Source organism: Heteronotia binoei, chromosome 1 (genome assembly GCF_032191835.1).
Source record: "Heteronotia binoei isolate CCM8104 ecotype False Entrance Well chromosome 1, APGP_CSIRO_Hbin_v1, whole genome shotgun sequence".
NCBI classification, from domain to species: Eukaryota; Metazoa; Chordata; class Lepidosauria; order Squamata; family Gekkonidae; genus Heteronotia; species Heteronotia binoei.
In genome coordinates this window covers 166,402,514-166,423,213 of record NC_083223.1, presented here as the reverse complement: position 1 = coordinate 166,423,213, position 20,700 = coordinate 166,402,514, and the positions used below count along the sequence as shown (strand labels likewise).

The 20,700-nt window shown below is 45.1% G+C and overlaps 1 protein-coding gene across 1 annotated transcript in view; it reads right to left on the bottom strand.

The window, feature by feature from the left end:
- Nucleotides 1-20,700, bottom strand: part of KIF26B (kinesin family member 26B) — a 763,222-nt gene that overhangs the window by 599,928 nt on the left and 142,594 nt on the right. The window lies entirely within an intron of this gene.

Genomic DNA, 20,700 nt, shown 5'->3' with positions numbered 1-20,700 from the left:
GAGAGCTTCTTTTGCCCAGTTCCCTCTATTGATTGCATGGGAGACATACAAATAAAGCAATGTTTTATTCAAGGAATGAGCTTTTTGCCTTGCAACACAGAGAGGGCTGTCCTGGATGCAACTTGATTTGCCTTCCTCTTTTCACTGTATTAATGCCTTCGTGACCCATGCCTTCCTGATCCAGAAGAGGAATAACAACAGCCAGGATTAGGCTGAGAGTGTGTGTCCAGACCAAGTTTACTCAGCACATTTCCTTTTATTTTTCTTTCACATTTCACGTTTTCCTTTGATTTCCTTTGACTGAACTTAGATTTCCCAAATAGTAGGCTGATACTGACCACTATACATGGCTGTCTCTCTATTCTTGCACAGCTTCATAGAAGTTGAAGTAATTTCTCTGGGGAAGACTATAGTTTTGTAATAAATATATAGCCCTCAGTCTGTGTCATGGCTTCTTCACATGTTCTTGACCAGCATATGAAAGAATTTATGTACAAAAGCTCGCAATGCCCAGCCACTTCATGTTTTCCCCTGGGTCCTAGGATGCTAAGTATTGAACATACAATTTCTGTAATCAATGTCAATAAATCAAAAGTAGGTTTGCTACTTACAGATACACACCTGAACAGTATACTCATGATTGCCACAGCACAATCGCCTCCAGATTTTGATGCAATAATTCAGAACACAAGGTATCAGTTATCAGAAACTGTTAAACAAAGCACTGCAAGCATGCTGATGTTTAAAGCACATTTTATTTTAAGTAAAAAAATCTTTGTGTTTCTTTTTGCTTTTTATAAAGTTTATATCTCCGCTACCTGGCATTCTGATGCACTTCCAATGATGTCAGGGGTGTGTGCCATACGCAAATGAGTTATGCTAATAAGCTCTGGCACCTCTTTTTCTACAAAATGACTCCTGTTGTTGTCCAGAGAATAAACTGCATATCAAAACAATCAGATGTTGTGGCACACCCATTTCTTTTAAAATTTCTTTCCCCATGGCTTGTAGGCCAGGGGTGCCAAACATGCAGCCTGGGGGCCAAATGAGGCCCCCCAAGGGCTCATCAGGCCTCCAGCAAGTGGCTCTTGTCTGCTTCCTTCTCCCTCTCTCTTGTTTCCTTCTGTCTCTCATCTTGCTTTGCAAAGCTTGCTTAATCACACAGGAGCTACAGAGCAAAACCTCGATTTTCTCAATTGGTTGAGGTTCTTCCTCCTCCTGGTTTCTTGGGAAGGGAGGGAAAGAGCCAAAGCTTCCTTTGCCCAGTTCCGTGGATCCCATGGGAGAAATCCAAAGAAAACACCTTTAAGACCAAGTGCTAATGTTTTAAGCATGTTTTAAGTTTTTTTAAAAAATCTTTAGTTGTGTTTGTCTGTGTCCTTTAAAAAGTTTATATCTCTGCTACCTAATCTTATAGGTAGGGTGGCCATAACATCTGCAGGCCAGCCAGGGACACCTTGAGGGGGGAAGAAATGTGTGTGTGAGGCTGCCTCGGATCCCAGCCTTTGCTATCAGCAGAAGCTGAAGGCAAGAAGACTGGGACAGGGGAATCCCCCCCCCCCCACAAACACAGCGCTTTGGAAAGCGCTGCGTTTGCGGGGGGGGGGTTCCTCTTTGCGTGGCTTCAGCTTCTGCTGATAGGAAAGGCTGGGATCCGAGGCTTGGCTGCCTCGGATCCCAGCCTTTGCTATCAGCAGAAGCTGAAGGCAAGAAGACTGGGACAGGGGAATCCCCCCCCCCACAAACGCAGCGCTTTGGAAAGCGCTGCGTTTGCGGAGGGGGGGTTCCTCTTTGCGTGGCTTCAGCTTCTGCTGATAGGAAAGGCTGGGATCCGAGGCTTGGCTGCCTCCGATCCCAGCCTTTGCTATCAGCAGAAGCTGAAGGCACGCAGACTGGGACAGGGGAAGCCCCCCCCCCCACAAACACAGCGCTTCACTAAGCGCTGCGTTTGTGGAGGGGGGGCTTCCTCTTTGCGTGGCCACGAGGAGTGAGGCCAGTGGCTCCCCCTCCCCTCCCGCCCCCCTCTCTCCCCCAGCCTTCCCGCCCGGCCGAGCCCACTGACCCGGGGCCTCCCGCCACGCCGCCACCGCCGCAGCCATTGTCCCGCCGCCACCTCCCCCCGCGGGCCTCCTGCGCCGGCCTCTCCGCCACCTCCCCCTCCGCCACCGCCGCCGGCCCCGCGGGCGGGCGGGGAAGGCGGCGAGTGAGGGAGGGAGCGTCCCTGCGCGTGCGCACGGCGATTGGCGGCGGTGTGGCGGGCCCTACGCCGCCCACTCTCCTGGCCCCGCACATGCGCAGAGCCCACCACACCGCCGCCAATCGCCGTGCGCATGCGCAGGGACGCTCTCTCCCTCACTCGCTGCCTTCCCCGCCCGCGCGCGCAGCCCACCGGCTCTCTGGCTGGCTAAACCGGGATCTCTAATGGTCCCGGTATAGCCAGCCCGGGAGGCGGGAATTGGGGGCCAGAATCGGGACTTTCCCGGGCAACCGGGACGATCTGGCCACCCTACTTATAGGTACACACACAGCTGGCCCAACATGGCCCAACCCTGTCCGGAAAGGTCTCATTTATGTCAGATCCGGTCCTCATAACAAATGAGTTCAACACCAACAAAGGGACATGTGCTGGAACCCAATTCTAATAATTGCTGCAAAATTTTCAGAATCATCCAATAAACATTGAAGAGTGTGACATGAAACCCACATGATTTGTGTATGGTGGTCTTGTCCTACACTGGAGTATTGCTGTCAATGCATATCTAAAGAAGATCAACAAAACAGGAAGGCATTCTTGTAATCCTGATCCTAGGACAGCACACACAAATATACGCACTCAAGAATTTAACACTTTGCTATACAGATAATATTGTTTGAGCACGCTCAGCAGCTGGGGAAACTAGAGTCAACAGATACCTTGATAAAGTCTGATTCAATTACATCTGGAAACCTCTTGCCACAGAAAAGTGAACTTGACTACTTAAATTTGCTACAGAACAGACAGACCCAAAGCTTTGCTGAAGCTTGGCTTCTTTCTTATTCCCTATTAAGCAAAACTAAAATGTTATAAAATATTGGAGGTGGGGGTTGTTGCTTGGTTGTAATCAAGGAATTTATATATATTTTAAATTACCCATTTCTCTCCTTTTCATAATTTTATTCTTTAGCTGCTTAAAATTGTTTTCTGATTTATTTTAGATTATCTTTGTTTATATTATCTATGTATATATTATCTATATCCTTGCCAATATATATCTCTTTTAAAATATGTAATTTTAAAATAAAACCTCTTTTATTGGACATTTATGTAACCTCTTTGATACACAAAGAAGCGCCATTCCTGCTCATCTCTGTCCTTTTTAAAGAGTTCATACTTATGGATAACTGTATCCTATTAAGATAGATCCAGGTAAGTAGCCATGTTCATCTAAAGAATTAGAACTTCTATGCAGACTCCATAGAGTATGCAAAGTCCAGGTAAGTAGCCATGTTCATCTAAAGAACTAGAACTTCTATGCGGCCTCCATAGAGTCTGCAAAGTCGTACCCAGCCCAATTATTCAGTCTCTTGACAACTTTGCCATCGAGTAACCAAAAAGATAGGGAATTGGATATTAGTTCTGAGGCTTTCGCGACGTATTTTGGAGTTAAAATCTTGACTCTCCACCAGGATCTTCCAGCCATGGTTGATACAGTATGTGAACTGGAAGCCCCTTGGCCACTGGATGGTCCAATATTGGACCGCTTCAGTCAACTCATATTGGAGGATGTAGACAGGATCCTGGCTGCAGTGAAGCCTACCACCTGCCCCCTGGACCCCTGTCCATCCTAGCTTGTGAAGGCTTGCCAGGATGACATCAGGGACTCTCTGGGTGATATTGTTAACCTGTCCCTGACAAGTGGGACATTCCCAGAGATGTTAAAGTAGGCTGTAATTCGGCCGCTTCTGAAAAAACCTTTGCTAGACCCTAAAGTACTAGCTAACTACCATCCAGTTTAGAACTTGCTGTTCCTGGGAAGGTGGTTGAGAAAGTGGTAGTGGAGCAGCTGCAGGTTTTCCTGGATGAAACATCCGTCCTGGACCCATTCCAGTCCGGTTTCTGCCCAGGCCATGGGACGGAGACGGTATTAGTTGCCCTCATAGATGACCTAAGAGGCATCTGGACCAAGGCGGGTCAGCGCTGATTTTTCTTGACCTATCAGCAGTATTTGACATGGTCAGCTATGACCTATTGACCCACCGCCTCACCGTTGCTGGGGTGCAGGGGGGTAGCCTTGCAATGGTTTTCCTCCTTCCTCTGGGGACGGAGACAAAGTGTGATGCTTGGCAAGCAGACCTCCCTGTGACAGCCACTTGTATGTGGAGTGCCATGGGGAGCTATCCGCTCGCCCGTATTATTTAACATCTATATGCACCCCCTTGCCCAGATTGCCTGAGGTTTTGGACTAGGTTGTCTCCAGTATGTTGATGACACCCAGCTCTATCTGTTTTTTTTATTATTATTATAACAACAAATCTTTTATTAACACTTCCATATATCCATAAACAATAAATAACAAATTGTACATAAATTATACACACCATCCCATCACCCAACACCACCCTACCACCTAAGGAGCAAAGAAGGCAAAAGTCCAGTGACACAACTTAATAGTTCATATTTCCAAGTTTTTTATCCAGATATATAAATAATTCCAAGACTTTCTGCAATCCTGTAGATTGCCTCCTCTTCATCTTACGGTAAGCGTGTCCATCTCTGCAGCCTCTAACAATTTCTGAATAAATTCATTTCTGTCCGGTAGTTTTGAGAGTTTCCAATATTTCGCATAGAGGATTCTCGCAACCGTTATTACATGTAGTAATAGCTTTTTTTCATATCTGGGTAGACTTTCTTTACAAACGTTCAAAAGGTACAATTCAGGGGTATGTTTGAGCTTAATTTTTAAGATTTTTTGTGTCCAGATGTTGATTTGGATCCAATATTTTTTGGCAAATTCACATTGCCACCAAATATGGTAGAGGGACCCCTTTACTTTCTTGCATTTCCAACATCTGTTGGAGTAATTGGGATAAATCTTGCTCAGCCTTTCCGGTGTTAAGTACCATCGGTACATCATCTTGTAAATATTTTCTTTAAATACTGCTGATTTGGTAAATTTTAAATTTTGATTCCAGATTTTTTCCCATTGCTGTATTTCAATACTATACCCAAAGTCTGACAGCCACTTTATCCAGCTTTCTTTGACCACATCGCTCTGCATTTTGATTTGTAAGAGCCAATTGTAAAATTTCGAAATAAGTTTCTGATTGTCACTCATTATCGCATCGAATTCATAAGGTGTCTTAACAAATCCTGCTTCCTTGTCTAATTGGTATTTAGATTTAATTTGATTCTTTAGCCACCAATCAAATTTCATGTTATCCTCCAGCTCTATCTGTTGATGGACAGCAGACCGTCTTCTGCCCCTGAACAGCTGTCCAAGGCGTTAGGAGCCATGGCTGGATGGTTACAGGAGAGTCAACTGATGTTAAATCCAACTAAGACAGAGGTCCTGTATCTGAGTCGAGGGGGGTGGATTCATGTATCCAGCTCCCAGCCTTGGGCAGTGCCATTCTAGTGCCGGCCCAACAGGTGAAGAGTCTGGGGGTGATTCTAGATGCCTCCCTCTCCATGGAAGCCCAGGTCACAGCGGTTGCTGGGTCTGCCTTTTCCCTTCTACAGCAGATCAGGCAGCTAGCACCAAACCTATCCCCCCAAGACCTGGCTACAGTGACCCATGCAATGGTGACTTCCAGGCTGGACTACTGTAACTCGCTCTATGCTGGCCTACCCCTAAAACTGATCCAGAAAATGAAGTGGGTGCAGAATGCAGCAGCTCGCCTGCTGACTACATCACCTGTATGGGTGAGCATGCGGCCAGTGCTCCACAACCTGCACTGGTTGCCTATAGAGTACCAGATCCATTTCAGGGTGTTAGTTTAGACTTTCAAGGCCTTGCGCGGCCTGAGACCATCATACCTATGGGACCGTCTCCTCCCATATACACACCAGAGGTTGCTTTGCTCGGCCTCCCAAAATCTTCTGATAGTCCCCAGCCCAAGAGATGCCCGTCTTGCCTCCACCAGGGCCAGGACTTTTTCGGTCCTGGCCCCGACCTGGTGGAATCAGCTCCCTATAGAGATCCAGGCCCTAACTGGCCTATTGGCCTTTTGTAGGGCCTGCAAAACAGAGCTGTTCCGCCAGGTCTTTGGATCAGGCAGTGAGCATCTATTTATCAGTCAGTTGGCCTCCCCTCTACTGCTTTACTGCTCTACTGCACTACTGTACTGTGGTGCTGTATTGTGGTACTACTTTGTACTATACCACCTTGCTGTCATGTCATCTTGCTGAATCATCGTGCTGCACTTTGATGAATGTTGTAATTAGTCTTATTATGATTTTATTGTATTTTATTTCTATTTGATGTACTCTGCTCCGAGCCCCCAATGGGGGAATGCGCAGAATAGAAATAAATAAATAATAACAACAGCAGCAGCAGCAGCAGAGTTTGAGCCTAGTGGCACCGTTAAAGTCAACAAAGTTAAAGGTGTGTGCACGCACATTTCCTCAGATACAATAAAATGGAATTTACCAGTCCATACATATAAGGCAGAAGTTGAACAGCAAATCAGCATACAACATAATTAAAGTGTTTTAACAGATGCAAACAGGAATAATAGCTAAGTTTATAAGGTCGCTATTGTTTGGATTTAATTTAATTGTTTGGATTTAATTGTAATTTAATTGTTTGGATTTAACTGGACTCAAACATTGTATCCTATTAACTCTGTGTTCTGTTGCCTACTGTATCTATGTTCATGTTCAGCACCAACCATCAATTGAGCTTGGAGATTTCTAGCATTAGTAATAAATAAAAGCTCAATCGTGGCAGCAGATCTGATAATTTTCATTAGTTGGATGTGGCCAACACAGGATTGGCTTGCATTCTGTCTCTGGCATGCCACTAGCTGATTCTGCTCTCCCCTGCCCACCACTAGCCCCGTCAGAAAAGAACCCCACCAGAAGGCCACTGACCTTTGAAGGAGGCAGTTCTCTGCTGACAGGTTCTCCTAGTGGCTTACTGATCACTACTCCCTCTCCTCATGGCCCACTGTAGGAAGTCTGGGACAGCCCATCTTTCCCACTTCAACAAACAATGCTGCCACAAAGCAAACAGTTTGTGCATCTTTCCTTGTGGCCTTTTGGCCTCCTTCTGTCATTTCCTTCTACAAGTTCATGGCTGAGTCCTACCCTCTCCCCCATCCTGAACTAGCTTTTCCCCAGAAGTTAATTTAAATTTGCCCTATGGACTTTCTGATATTAAGCAGGGACAGTGTGTCTCCACTGCCTACCTCATGTGTACAGGATTGGCTGTTCCCAAAATGTTCCCGAATGGTTAATAAAGCTGAACGGAACATTCTGTTCACTTACCATGAAGTCTTCCTTCTTGGTGGTCCCAGAGTGGATCAGTCGTGACCTATGGGAATATAGCTCCTCCTCTCCGTAGGCAGGGCCAGCAAAACTAGTTCCTTCCAGGAGGGGGTGCTATTCCCCTTAACTTTCAGTTTGTCTTCAAGCCAGTCGACTCTCAATTAGAAACTAGAAAACAAACTGCAACCAAGGGAAGAAACACCACAGTAATATCTGTCATCCACTCCCAGGCCCGGAATCAAGGACGCCTACACAGAATCATCCAACTTCCTTTATTCATAATGGTGGAACTGGACAGTTTGGTACAACCAAACCAGAATGCCCATAACCAATAACTCCCCATGTGCAATTACATGGTCCACAGTAAACTTAGCAGAAAGACAAATGCCCGAACTCCCGGGCCTCCCAGTGTATTAATGCAAAGACTGAGCCAAACCGGGCGGGGAGGACTAACCCACTCTGGGACCACTGAGAAGGAAGACTTCACAGTAAGTGAACAGAATCTTCCGTTCTCCAGTGGTCCCAGTAGTGGGTCAGTCCTGACCTGTGGGACTTATAACAGCAGTTCCCAAGGGTGGGCCCACTCAATCCTTTGAATCAAACAGCAGCCTGCAACACCCTCCTACCGAATGCTGCCTCAGCTGAATCGAGTTTATCAATACGGTAGTGCTTCATAAAGGAATGAACAGAGCGCCAAATGGCCGCTCTACACACCACCTCCATAAAAGGGAAAGCTTCGTAAGCTGCTGAAGTGGCTGCTCCCCTTAAGGAGTGAGCTGTGATGCCTGATGGAGGCTCCAATCCCCTGTCCTTAAACGCCTCAATGATGCAGCCTCGCAACCATCTACTAATTGTAGATTTAGAAATGGCTTTACCCAGGGCTCTGGCACTAAAAGAAACAAATAAGGAATCAGAAGACCTTAGAGGCTTAGTTCTGTCCAAGTAAAAGCTTAAGGCTCTGAGAAGTCTAAACAGTGCCATCGTCTCTCCTTTTTGTGCTGCGGATTGGGACAAAAGGAAGGAAGAATACGCTCTTCTGATCTATGAAACAGTGAATTAACTTTTGGGACAAATGCCGGGTCAGGTCTCAAGACCACCTTATCTCGGTGGAAAACAGAAAGATCTTTGTGTATAGACAATGCCTTAATCTCAGACACTCTGCGTGCCGAAGTAATCCCCACCAGGAAAATTGTTTTAAAAGTAAGCATCTTTAAACTGCATGAAGCCATAGGCTCAAAAGGCTTGTGTCTTAATGCCTCAAGCAATACATTCAAATTCCAAGAATGGAACCTGGGTGCCTGCGGTGGATTAAGGAGAGAAACCCCTCTTAAAAAGTGTTTGATGTGTGACTGTTTGGACAGCAACTTGCCCTTCCTATCACCTCTCACCGCTGAAATGGCCGCTACCTGCCTTCGGAGAGTGTTGGTACTAAGTCCCTTCTCCAAACCCGCCTGAAGAAAGGCTAGCACGTCTGCTATTTTAGCAGCCATTGGGTCTGCACTGTTCTCCTGACACCAGGATACAAAGGTCAGCCAAGTGGCATTGTACACTCTATTAGTAGACATTCATCTAGAGGCCAGCATGGTATCTACAACCCCTTTTTGGTACCCCAACTCAGTCAGTTGCCTCCGTTCAACTTCCTCGCTGTGAGCCTTAACATCTCCAGTCATGGACACAGCACCTCTCCTGGTAGCAGAAGATCCTTCCTTAGCGGAAATATCCAGGGACGCATCAATTCCTGGAACCAGACCCTTCTCGGCCAAACAGGTGCTATTACTATTACCTCCGCCCCCAATTCCTGTACCCTTAGCAAGAACCTCTGCAGCACCTGCACTGGGGGAAAGGCATAAAGAAGAGTCTTGGGCCACTCTGCGTGCAATGCATCTGTGCCCATGGCCTTTTGAGTTTTTGTTCTTGACAGGAAGTTTGGAACTTGGTGGTTTAGTTCCGATGTGAACAAGTCCACCTTTGGAAACCCGAACCTCTGGCAAACTTAATGGAAGACCATCTTGTTCAGCGACCACTCCGCTGGATCCAGGGTCTGATGGCTGAGCCAGTCTGCTAACACGCTGTCCTTTCCCACAACGTGTGTCACCTTCAGGAACCGAAGATTTGTCTCCGCTCATTCCATCAGCAGAGTTGCTTCTCGCTGCAAGAGTCTTGATTGCATCCCCCCTTGCTTGTTCACGAAGGCTTTTGCCGTCATATTGTCCGTTTGGACAAGAACATGTTGGCCTTTCACTACGTCCAAAAGGTGGAGCAGAGCTAGTCTGATCGCCCTCAGTTCCAGGACATTTATACTGTTGGAGGTCTCCTGACCAGACCAGCGCCCTTGAACCATCTGTCCTTTCGCATGTGCACCACAGCAAAACAAGCTGGCATCCGTTGTCACGACTGTTCGAATTGGTTCTCGCAGAGCCTGTCTGGCTTGGAACCGCCATGGCGACAACCACCATTGCAAGGCCACTTTCACCCGTCTTGGCATTCCTACCTGGAGCGGCTTCCTCTGAGCAATGGCTGTCTGGAAGGGACGTAGGAAGGACTGGATGGGTTGTGTATGGGAACGTGCCCATTGCACAAGGTCCTGGCACGAGACTAAGAGTCCCACAATTTTGCTAGAGTCATCACCTGCGTGGTTTTTGCCTGCAACACTGAATGGATCAGTTGTGTCAGTTTCGCTTGTCTTTCCTGGGAGAGGAAGACTCTGTCTTCCCTGGTATTGATCTGCACCCCCAGGTGAAGGATGGATTGAGCCGGTATGAGGGAACTCTTCTCCTGATTTATGACAAACCCGTGGGAGGATAGAACATCCATTGTCTCCTTCAGGGCCGCTTTCGTCTGCGTAAATGATGGTGCCTTGACTAGGTGTTGTCCAGGTATGGAAACAATGACACTCCCCTGTGACGCAGGGCTGTCACTAGAGTCACCAGTATCTTTATGAAGACTCTGGGTGAGGACTTTAAGCCGAATGACAATGCCTTGTATTGGTAGTGGCTGCCGTCGTATGAGAATCTCAGAAAACGGCGTTGCCCCTGCTGAATTGGTATGTGTAAATAGGCCTCGGATAGATCTATCAATAACAGAAAGTCCCTTTTTGTAGGGCTAGGAGGATCGACCGCAAGGTTTCCATCCGAAACTTCTTCGTCTCCGCCTTTCTGTTGAGCCATTTTAGGTCTAAGATTGCTCTCACATCCCCATTCTTTTTTGGGACAATGAAGAAGATCGAGTGGATACCCTGGGTCTCTCCTCCTCCAGCACCAGTTGTATAGCCCCTATCTCGAGGAGATGGAGGATGGTTGATAGAAATAGCTGATGTTTTTGAAAAGACTTGTTCCTGAGAACTTCCAGGAATCTGTCTCGTGGAACTGTCTTGAATTCTATACTGTAGCCCTTGAACACCGTATCCACCACTATGGCTCTCGCAGATTGATGGATAGCATCCAGAATGGCATCCGCTGCAAAGGCCGCAGACAAGGCAATCTTCTTTAGCTCATCTTTAACTTCCTTGGGCAAGTCTTGTTCCACCTTGGCCAATTCTGAAGCCCATGAATAAATGGCTCTGACAGCCAAAGAAGCCGACACTGATGCCTGCAAAGAGGTGGCTGAAGCTTCAAAATCCCTTCGCAGGGCTTGTTCAATCCTTTTATCCATGGGGTCCTTTGGTGTGCCATCGGCATCCAATGGTAGGATGGAAGAGGAGGCGAGGCTGTTAACTGGGTCATCCACTCTGGGCAGCTTGAGCCATTTCATGGCTTCTGGAATAAGAGTGTAAAACTTGGAAAAAACTGAATGGGTTGCCTTTGGTTTGGCTGGGTGTTCCATCGGGCCGTCATGCTCGAGGCTATGGCTCTCGCAGATTGTTGCATAGCATCCAGAATGGCATCCGCTGCAAAGGACGCAGACAAGGCAATCTTCTTTAGCTCATCTTTAACTTCCTTGGGCAAGTCTTGTTCCACCTTGGCCAATTCTGAAGACCATTTTAGGGAAGAACCGTGAATAAATGTCAGGGGGAAACAACCTATTCTGAGATGGTTGAATTATCTCCACCTCTTCCTCAGAAAGCTCCCCTTCTTCCTTTGAGGAAGATAGTTCTGAGTCCTCAGAATCTTCCCCTAGCTCAGACGCTTGAAAACTTTCCAAATCTATGCGTCTCTTCTTTCTCTGTGAAGGGGCAGTCTCAACTTCCTCCTCCACCAGATGCTTAGTCTTTTCTGTGCATTTTTTAGACTTCAGCTTGGGGGTCTGACTAGGATCCTCTTTGCTAGACTGTACTTCTTGTTTAACGATCTGTTGGATCCAGGCAAAGAGAGATTGGCCTCTGTTCCAGATAAATCCACTATTGGGCTTACTGTCTGGTCCTCTTGAGAGGGGGAGTCAGACAAGTCCAAATCACATATAGCTGTGTCCTTGGCCTTGGGGAATTCAGATGTGGTAGCCATTTTGAAGTGCCCAGGATACTGTAAAAAGAGAAGACACAAAATTGCCGCTTTTCCTGTCTAAATTTTCCTTCCCCTTCCACACTCTGTAGGCCCTGTTTAGGCCTTGCTACTGGGCTGTGGGACTCCCTTTCATTCTCTGGACCTCCTCTCCATCTGGTCTTCCTTTATGGAAGTAATCAGCTTCTGGACTAGTACTGTTGTGCCTTCTGGAAAAACCCTGGCACTAGGGACTCTTGAGGCTCAGTTATCCCAGCGAGAGGAAGGGTTGGGGGGGCCCAGACTATTCATTAAGTCCTCCCCCAGGCAACCTTGCACAGGCCGCCCTACTTTCCCCATTCCTGAACTTCCTCCTCCACCTAAACCCCCATTCCATGGGTCTCTGGGACCCTACCTGTTCCTCAGGAGGGAGGAGGAGCTCGTCGCCGTCCTGTTCGCCCTGTGCGCACTGCTGCATCTGGACAGAGGCTTGGGATGTCCACGGGGCCACCAACGCGTTTGCTGCTGTCTCCTCCCTGGTCATCTGCAGTCTCCGCCACTTGCCGCCGTGTTCAGGGAGGCGTGGGGAAAACTGCAGCCATGTTCCTGGGTCTTCCGGCTTCTGCCGGACTCCAGAAAGCTTCAGGTGCCAAGGGAAGGGGGGAGAGTAAGCTGCCCCGTCCCTTTCCTTGTCGCTTCTGCAGTCTTTTTATTTATTTATTTATTGCAAAGTTGAACCGAAGCTCAGCTGGCATGTCCTGCTCTGGAGGCAGGACCAAGCAAAACTGAAAGTTAAGGAACTTGTTTTGCTGGCCCTGCCTACGGAGAGGAGGAGCTATATTCCCATAGGTCAGGACTGACCCACTACTGGGACCACTGGAGAACCTCCCCTTCTTATACTACTATTTCACCTAGGCATGTGGATATCTTCAGTTTTATATACCTAAATGACCCTGCAGTGGAACATTAGCTCTTCTGAAAATGTCACCTTGGCTATCCTAACAAACAAATCTACATTTTTCTTCCAGCACCCTACAGATACATTTCTCACCATTGTAGTGGACTATAATCTCTGACTGGCACACTATCTACACCAGGTGTGTCAAACTCATTTGTTATGAGAGCCAGATCCAACATAAATGAAACCTTGTCAGCCCAGGCCATGTGTGTCATAAAATGCAATGCCAGGTAGCAGAGATATAAACTCTATAAAGGCCAAAGACAAACAAATTAAAGATTTTTAAAAAATGTAAAATAAAATATGCTTAAAAGATTAGCAGTCTTGCAATATCTTGTTTATTTAACAGTTTCTGATAACTAATACCTCTTGCTCTGAATTATTGCATCAAAATCTGGAGCAATGTCTGCGCTGTAGTAATCTTGAGAATGCTGTTCAGGTGTTGTTCAGTTGTGTGTCTGTAAATTGCAAACCTACTTTTTTCTTATTGACAGGGCTGGCTTGGTATCAGTGGGTGTGGTCTAATATGCAAATGAGCTTCTGCTTGGCTTTTTCTACAAAATGCCCTATGCTAAATAATGGTGATATCAGAGGGTGTGGCCTAATATGAAAATAAGTTCCTGCTGGGCTTTTTCTACAAAAAAGGCTGTTTATTGACATTCATTACAGAAATCTCATGGTCAGTGCTTTGAGCCTAAGACCCAGGGGAAAACATGAAATGTCTAGGCATTGTGAGTTTTTGTACGTAAGTTACTTCATGTGCTGGTCAGTCAATGGAGAAAATAGAGGCTTGGTTATGTGGCTCCTGAGCAATTGAGCAAGCCTGGCAAAGCAAGCTGTGATGCAGAAGGCAGCAAGAGAGAGATAAGGAAGCAGATGACAGTGAGTTGCTCATGGGTCTGATAGGAGTCCTCCAGAGGCCTGATCCATCTCTCAGGCTGCATGTTTGACACCGCTGATCTACACACTGCATATCCACAGCCTCCCTATTGGCAGCAACTCAGCTCACATCTCCAGGTGACTTCTCCCAGCACCTTTACGTATACGTTATATGAATGGGGGCAAGATGGACTCTTGTGGGAATCTAAAAGGCAGAGGCCAAGGGATAGAGCTGAGATATAAAGATGATGTACAACACATGTGCATTTACATACAATGATTTCAGAGGCTTCACTTTTTGTGATACTGTTTTAAGAGGTTAAATTCAGCTTATTTTAAAGATGAGTTTGTGTCAAACATGAAGGATAGGGGCACCTTCTTTTGGGGCTCGTAGAATTGGACCCCCTAGTTCAATCGTTTTGAAACTTGGGGGATATTTTGGGAGATGCTGTACTGAAAATTTGGTGCCTCTACCTCAAAAAACAGCCCCCCCCCCGAGCCCCAGATACCTGCAGATCAATTCTCCATGATTTTCTATGGGAATAAATCTCCATAGGGAATAACAGAGTTCCCAGCAGACATTTCCCTCCCCTCCCCCCACTTTCTGACGACCCTGAAGCGGGGGGAGGGCCTCCAAACCGGGGGATCCCCTGCCCCCACCTGGGGATTGGCAACCCTATGTGCGATTGAGAGAGCCTGGCAAAGCAAGCTCTCCCTCTCCTAGGCTAGGGTGAGTCATGCAAGTTGGGTGGTAGCAAGTCACCCAGTAGTTGGTGCCTGACCTGGCCCCATGAATCATCCATAAAAGGCCAAAACAGTCCTGGAAAGGCCCTCCCCCAGCTTTTCAGTGACAGAAATCAAGGCTTAAAGTTTGACAACACTGTTGTGGATGCCTAGCAACAGCCTATAAGGGCTTTCATTTCTTAAAGCTAAAAGTGCTGTTTCTTTTAGTGGGAGGGAGGGGTTTAAACCCCTGGTTTTTCTTTTATAAGAGTTCAATTTTTCCTAAAAAATCTAGGGCATTTTTCAGAAAGATCCATCTTGCATATCTACAGCTCCAGTCTGGGATTTAAGTATCCATACATTTGGCAATGTTGAGAGTTACATACTTTGATATAATCTTATTTATATTGTTTTTATATGATTTTTATACTACCATACCTTCAAGGCTGGCTGCAATATAAATACAAAGCTCCCCAAACACACAAATAAATACTATAGCATTATAGCACTGCCTACGTTTTGCTCCCCATGGTCAGATTTTGCCTCAATTTTACATAAAGAAAAATCCTTAAATTTTGATTTGGGTGAGAGGTGGGGTTGCTCTACCTGTGTGATCCAAATAATAATCTCTTTTTCATCTATTAGGAAGCAGACTGGAATGTGCAATAGCAATAATTCATATAAAAAACTGAATATTCCTTTTAAAAGCAAAAATTTAAAATCTAGATGAAATCCCACTCCCCTTCTCCTCTAGTCCTTTTTATTAATACCTTTCAAGGTCTTTGAAGAGCTAATTAATCTAAAGCCACACTTGTGGAAAAGAGTTAATAGAATTTTTAATATGAACATAAAACCATAACAAGATTTTATCTCACATCCTTTGATATGTGAAACAAACAGTTACTCCAGGAGGCTTTGGGAAGCAGTTATGGAAAACCACAGGTGATAAATTAACCACAGAATTGCTCCCCATTTTGTTCCCCTATTGCAACAGAAACATACTGAGATTTTAAAATAAATGAACAAAAAAGGCTAGGAAGGTCAAAGTCAGTTTTGTTCATGCTGTCTACCATGCTTGAGGGAAATTATATAGAAAATCACAATCACCTGTTCTGAAAAGTATAAATTCTCTACATTTTTCTATATCTTAGTAAACTATTAAGGTACATCTGCGTTCAATACACACAACCTGGACCCAATGCCTGCAGAGCTAGATTATCTGAGTGTGTGGACAAGGGAAATACAATGGGACAGAATGACCCACACAAATGATAGGGATGCCAGTGTGGGCAGGGGTCTCCCAGTTTTGGGAGCTCTGCTCCCAGTTTTCCTTTATAACTCAAAGGAGTTTACAAATCCAAGTTTAAAACATACAAAGTATAATCAAACCCCAAATAGCCCTCTTTCCACTCCAGTTGGATACACTTTCAGACTCTTATACTTACTTAAACTGGTTTTAGAATCTGCCTGCAGCCTGAGAAGTATTTTATGAGAGGCTTGCCCACCCTTGAGAAATTGAGAAGCAGGAGTTGAAAACTGGCCTACACAGTAATGCTACAGGAATTCCCCCAGGTCTCAATGGTCTCAACAGCCAGAGATGTCCATCTCCCAGAGAAACCTTTAAACGGTAGGCTGGAGAAGAACTAGGGAGAAAGAGTGAGGCTACTCCCTAGGTTGCAAAGATGGCTGTGGTGCATGCAGAAGATGGGGAACTGGATGTAAGTGAACCCCACGCCTCTTCACAAGTCTTCCAGGGTGTCATCCATAGAAAGGGGAACCCTGGAGAGTGACACAACCCTAGACTCCTTCGCCACACTGAAGGAGATGGACAACAGCATATATGTGATATCTGAATGAATGACACACAAAAGGTTTTGTTAAGGATATTTGTAGCTAAAAGGAAGAAAAGAGACAGCCTCATTGTTAAGATTAATGCCATTAAACACTATCAGGCCAAGCAGAAGGCTAGAGGCAAGACATTGTTGATGCTGAGCAAGATTATTCAAAGATGCATTTCCCTCACTTAAATTGGGTGGTTGTAGAGCCAAGAAGCAGTTCCACATTATATTTCTGGAAACCTTAACTCATATATGGAGATACAGGCTGTGTTGTCACCAGTATGTGGATGACATCCAGCTCTATCTATTGCTGGGAGGCCAGTCCAGCTGTGCCCTGGAAGATCTGGACCTGGCATTGCAAGCCATAGTGAAATGGCTCAGGCAGAGTCAACTGAAACTGAACCCAGTGAAGACAGAGGTCCTGTGCCTAAGTTGCAGCGACCTAGGTAGGGAAATCCTCTTGCCAGTCTGATGGGATGCTATCAGCACCAGCGCTGAGGGTCAAGAGCTTGGGGGTGCTGACAATGGAGGCCCAGGTAGCAGCCACTGCCAAATCCACATTTTACCATCTTAGGTGGATAACGCAGTTGGTTCCGTACCTCGAGCACAGCAACTTGGCAACAGTGATCTATGCAATGGTCACCTTGAGAATAGACTACTGTAATGCCCTCTACATGGGGCTGCCCTTGACTCAACTTCGGTGCAACTGGTGCAAAACGCAGCAGCCAGGCTGTTAATGGAGCTACCTGTACGGGAGCACATTCAACCTGCGCTGAAAGCGTTACACTGGTTGCCTGTGGTGTTCCAGATTCACTTTAAAGTGCTAGTTATAACCTTTAAAGCCCTATATGGCTTGGGACATGTCTGCCTTCAGGACCGCCTTTCCCCAAATGTACTCAGAGAGCATTACGTTTAGGGTCTCAAAATCTCCTTAAGATCCCTGGACTGAAAGAAGCTCAATTATCCACCACCAGAGCCAGAGTGTTCTCGGTAATAGCCCCCACTTTGTGGAATGCCCTCCCCAAAAACATAAGGGCCCTGCGGGACCTGCCACAGTTTCACAGGACCTGTAAGACCAAACTATTCAAACTCGCCTTCAACAGTTAGGGGAAGGTGGCTATTACCTTACAGCATCAACAAGCTCACTGAATTAATATAATGGAAATCAGAAACATGCCATCGTGGACTTTTAATGAATGGATTGGTGATTGTTGATATGTTAGGAAATGTTTTATTATATATTTTATTTTTAATATTCTATGTTTGCTAACTATTGTTTTTAACTGTTGTTAGCCACCCTGAGCTCTTCAGGGGAGGGTGGGATATAAATCTGATAAATAAATGTAAGACCAAATGGGTCTCCATTGAGCAGAAAGCTTGCTAATTAGCTTCAAAAGTTCAATGAGGAGGTGAATAAAGTAGAATATACATGATAATCTTCTAGAAACAAACAGTTTGAGTTCAGCAGCACCTTCGAAACCAACATGATTTTCAGGGTATAAACTTTCAAGAGTCAAAGCTAGGGTTGCTAACTTCCAGGTGGGGGCTGGAGATCTCCTGGTATTACAACTGATATCCAGATCATAATCAGTTTCCCTGGAGAAAACGGCTGCTTTGGAGGGTAGAGGGCATTATGGTTCCTCCCCTCCCCAAGCCCTGATTTCCTCAGGTTCCACCCCCAAAATCTCCTGGTATTCTTTAAACCAGAGCTAGCAATGTTAGTCAAAGCTCCCCTCATTGGACACAAGTAGGAATGGAGATGTGAGTCTTTTTATCCCAATCAGAAGGTAGGAGGGATGTTGTAAAGAAAGCTTGTGGCTGTCCCTCGAAGTTTGTTTGTTTGAGGTCTGCTTTAACATTGAGGACTTTTTCAACTCAGTTTTATAAGCAAACTCCCTAGAAGAAATAAGCATTAATTGTCTTATTCATCTTTCCTAGAATTCTACTGGTATGAGCATTTGAGGCATAAGTCATTTTGGTTTCATCATATCTTAGGTGGACAGCCATGTTGCTCTGAAGCAGTAGAATAATTTTTAAGTCCAGTGGCACTTTTGAGACCAACAAAAGTTTATTCAAGGTATGAGCTTTCATGCACAAGCACCTTCTTCAGGTACATAGAAATGGAAGTTAACGTTTCATATATATATAGGCTCATTATGATTTAATGATGGAGGAGGACATAGGTGAACATCTGCTTATATATATGACATGTTAGCTTCCATTTCTATGTATCTGAAGAAGCATGCTTGCACATGGAAGCCCATGCCTTGAATAAACTGCTGTTGGTCTTAAAGGTGCCACTGGACTCAAAATGTTTTCAGCATAGTCAACAGATCAGAGGACAGGTGAAGTGGTAAAATATATGGTTTGCATGGAGGGTGTCTCAAATTTAATCCCTATCAGGTTTGGAAAAGACCTTTGTCTGCTCAGGACCCTAGACAGTCACTGCCAGCAGAGTAGAAGATACTGAACAAAATGGACCCCAAGGTGCAGAGTAGTAAAGCTGCAGTACTGCAGTCTGAACTCTCTGCTCACGACCTGAGTTTGATCCCGGCAGAAGCTGGTTTCAGGTAGCCGGCTCAGGTTGACTCAGCCTTCCATCCTTCCGAGGTCGGTAAAATGAGTACCCAACTTGCTGGGGGGAAAGTGTAGATGATTGGGGAAGGCAATGGCAAACCACCCCGTAAAAAGCCTGCCGTGAAAACATTATGAAAGCAACGTCACCTCACAGTCAGAAACGACTGGTGCTTGCACAGGGGACTACCTTTACCTTTTTATAAGGCTGCTATATATGTTCACAACATGAGAAATCTGCAGTGTGATCTATTTGTTCTCCAATACATTGTTCAGTCCACAGGAATATGTTCATAAGGAGTTACTTCCCTGAGGACTTATTTGGAGAAATTTCCAAAATTCCAAAATTATATTGAGTAAAGAAAATAATACTGCATAGTCCCCTGGTATTGTTGTTGCAATCAAACAAGGGCATGTGGGCCTGTGCTTCCTTTTTATTGTTACTGTTTTTGTTAAAAATCACTTTTCTTTCTTGACAAAGCAAAAAAGTAATCATAAATGGAAAATAAACCAGAAAATTGCAACAGATATCATTAGTTAATTAGTGGTTAGAAAAGCAACTGTAACTGAGCGCAGAAGGATCCCATTGTTTGCAGTTAATGATTTCAGATCTTAAATGGTTACATCAATTTTTCATTCTGGCTGATTAAAAACAGAGTTAGAATAGTGATTGGTGCAAGAAATTCTCCAGATAATAAGGTTACAAGTAATTAAAGGGCAGCTGTAGAAAAGACTGGTTCATGATTCTGAAGTTAGAATTCTGTAATTAACCATTATTTTAATCACTAATGCATGTGCAATTTATGATTGTGATTTAAATCTTTTTTTAGCCCTTAAGTATGAAAGCTAAAATAACTAGAGAGAACACAGGTTCAAAACCTCAAGTCATGAAAAGAGAAGCCAAATGTGCATGATCCAAGCAGCCAAGGACCAAAGTAGACATGTTAATTTCTTTTCCTGTTACCTTACTGCACTATTTCTCTTTTAGTTTCAGATGCTTGCCACACAACTAATGCATATAGTCTACAACCAGAAAAAAATATAAGCTGTTTAACTGATTGATAAGCTAATATATGGGAGATTATGAAGTGGGGGGGGGAGGCTACACAGGGTTGCCACTAAAATTTTATTTTTCATTTCCCTGACCAACATTTGTCAATTTCCCTGACCACCATTCCAGGCCTCAGATTCAGCAGGAGCTCACAGGAGCACAGCTCCTGAACCTTTCTGAGGGTTCCCCCTCCTCCCCCCACACCTTGTCCATTGAATAGTAGGTGCAGCTGCATAACAATCCCTGGATGAGCTCCATCACCTATTTTTCTACAAAATGACCCCTGCACCATTCAAATATAACCACGTTAAATAATGAATAGGTCATGTTGCATTAATGCAAGGCTTAATGAAATGTTTCATTCTACAACTACACGTCTCAACTGCAAAAATATTTGTCAAAGTAAGAGATTTAAAATCAGCTTCTTTCAACATTAACTGCAGCAACATCAGTTTTGCAATTGCATCAACGATTACACCAAGATACAAACTTCAAGTAAACTCTGAATGTTAACAAGTAGGAACTTCCAAAGCTGGGAAAGTTTCACTTTCAGGTTCCAGAAAGCGTAATGAGCAGATCAACAGGAAGAAAGGAGGTGGAGTTTCTGCAATCTAGAGAAGCAGACAATCCTCATTTGCAACCTTTAAGCATAGGAGAAGTCAGGCAAAAAGGTGAGAGAGCTGTTACTCTGTAAACTCCAGCAGGAACAAGCTATCAAAAGTCATGGGGTAAAAGGACAAGTTCTCTTGTGGATCAGAAACTGGCTAATTAATAGGATACAGAGAGTGAGTATA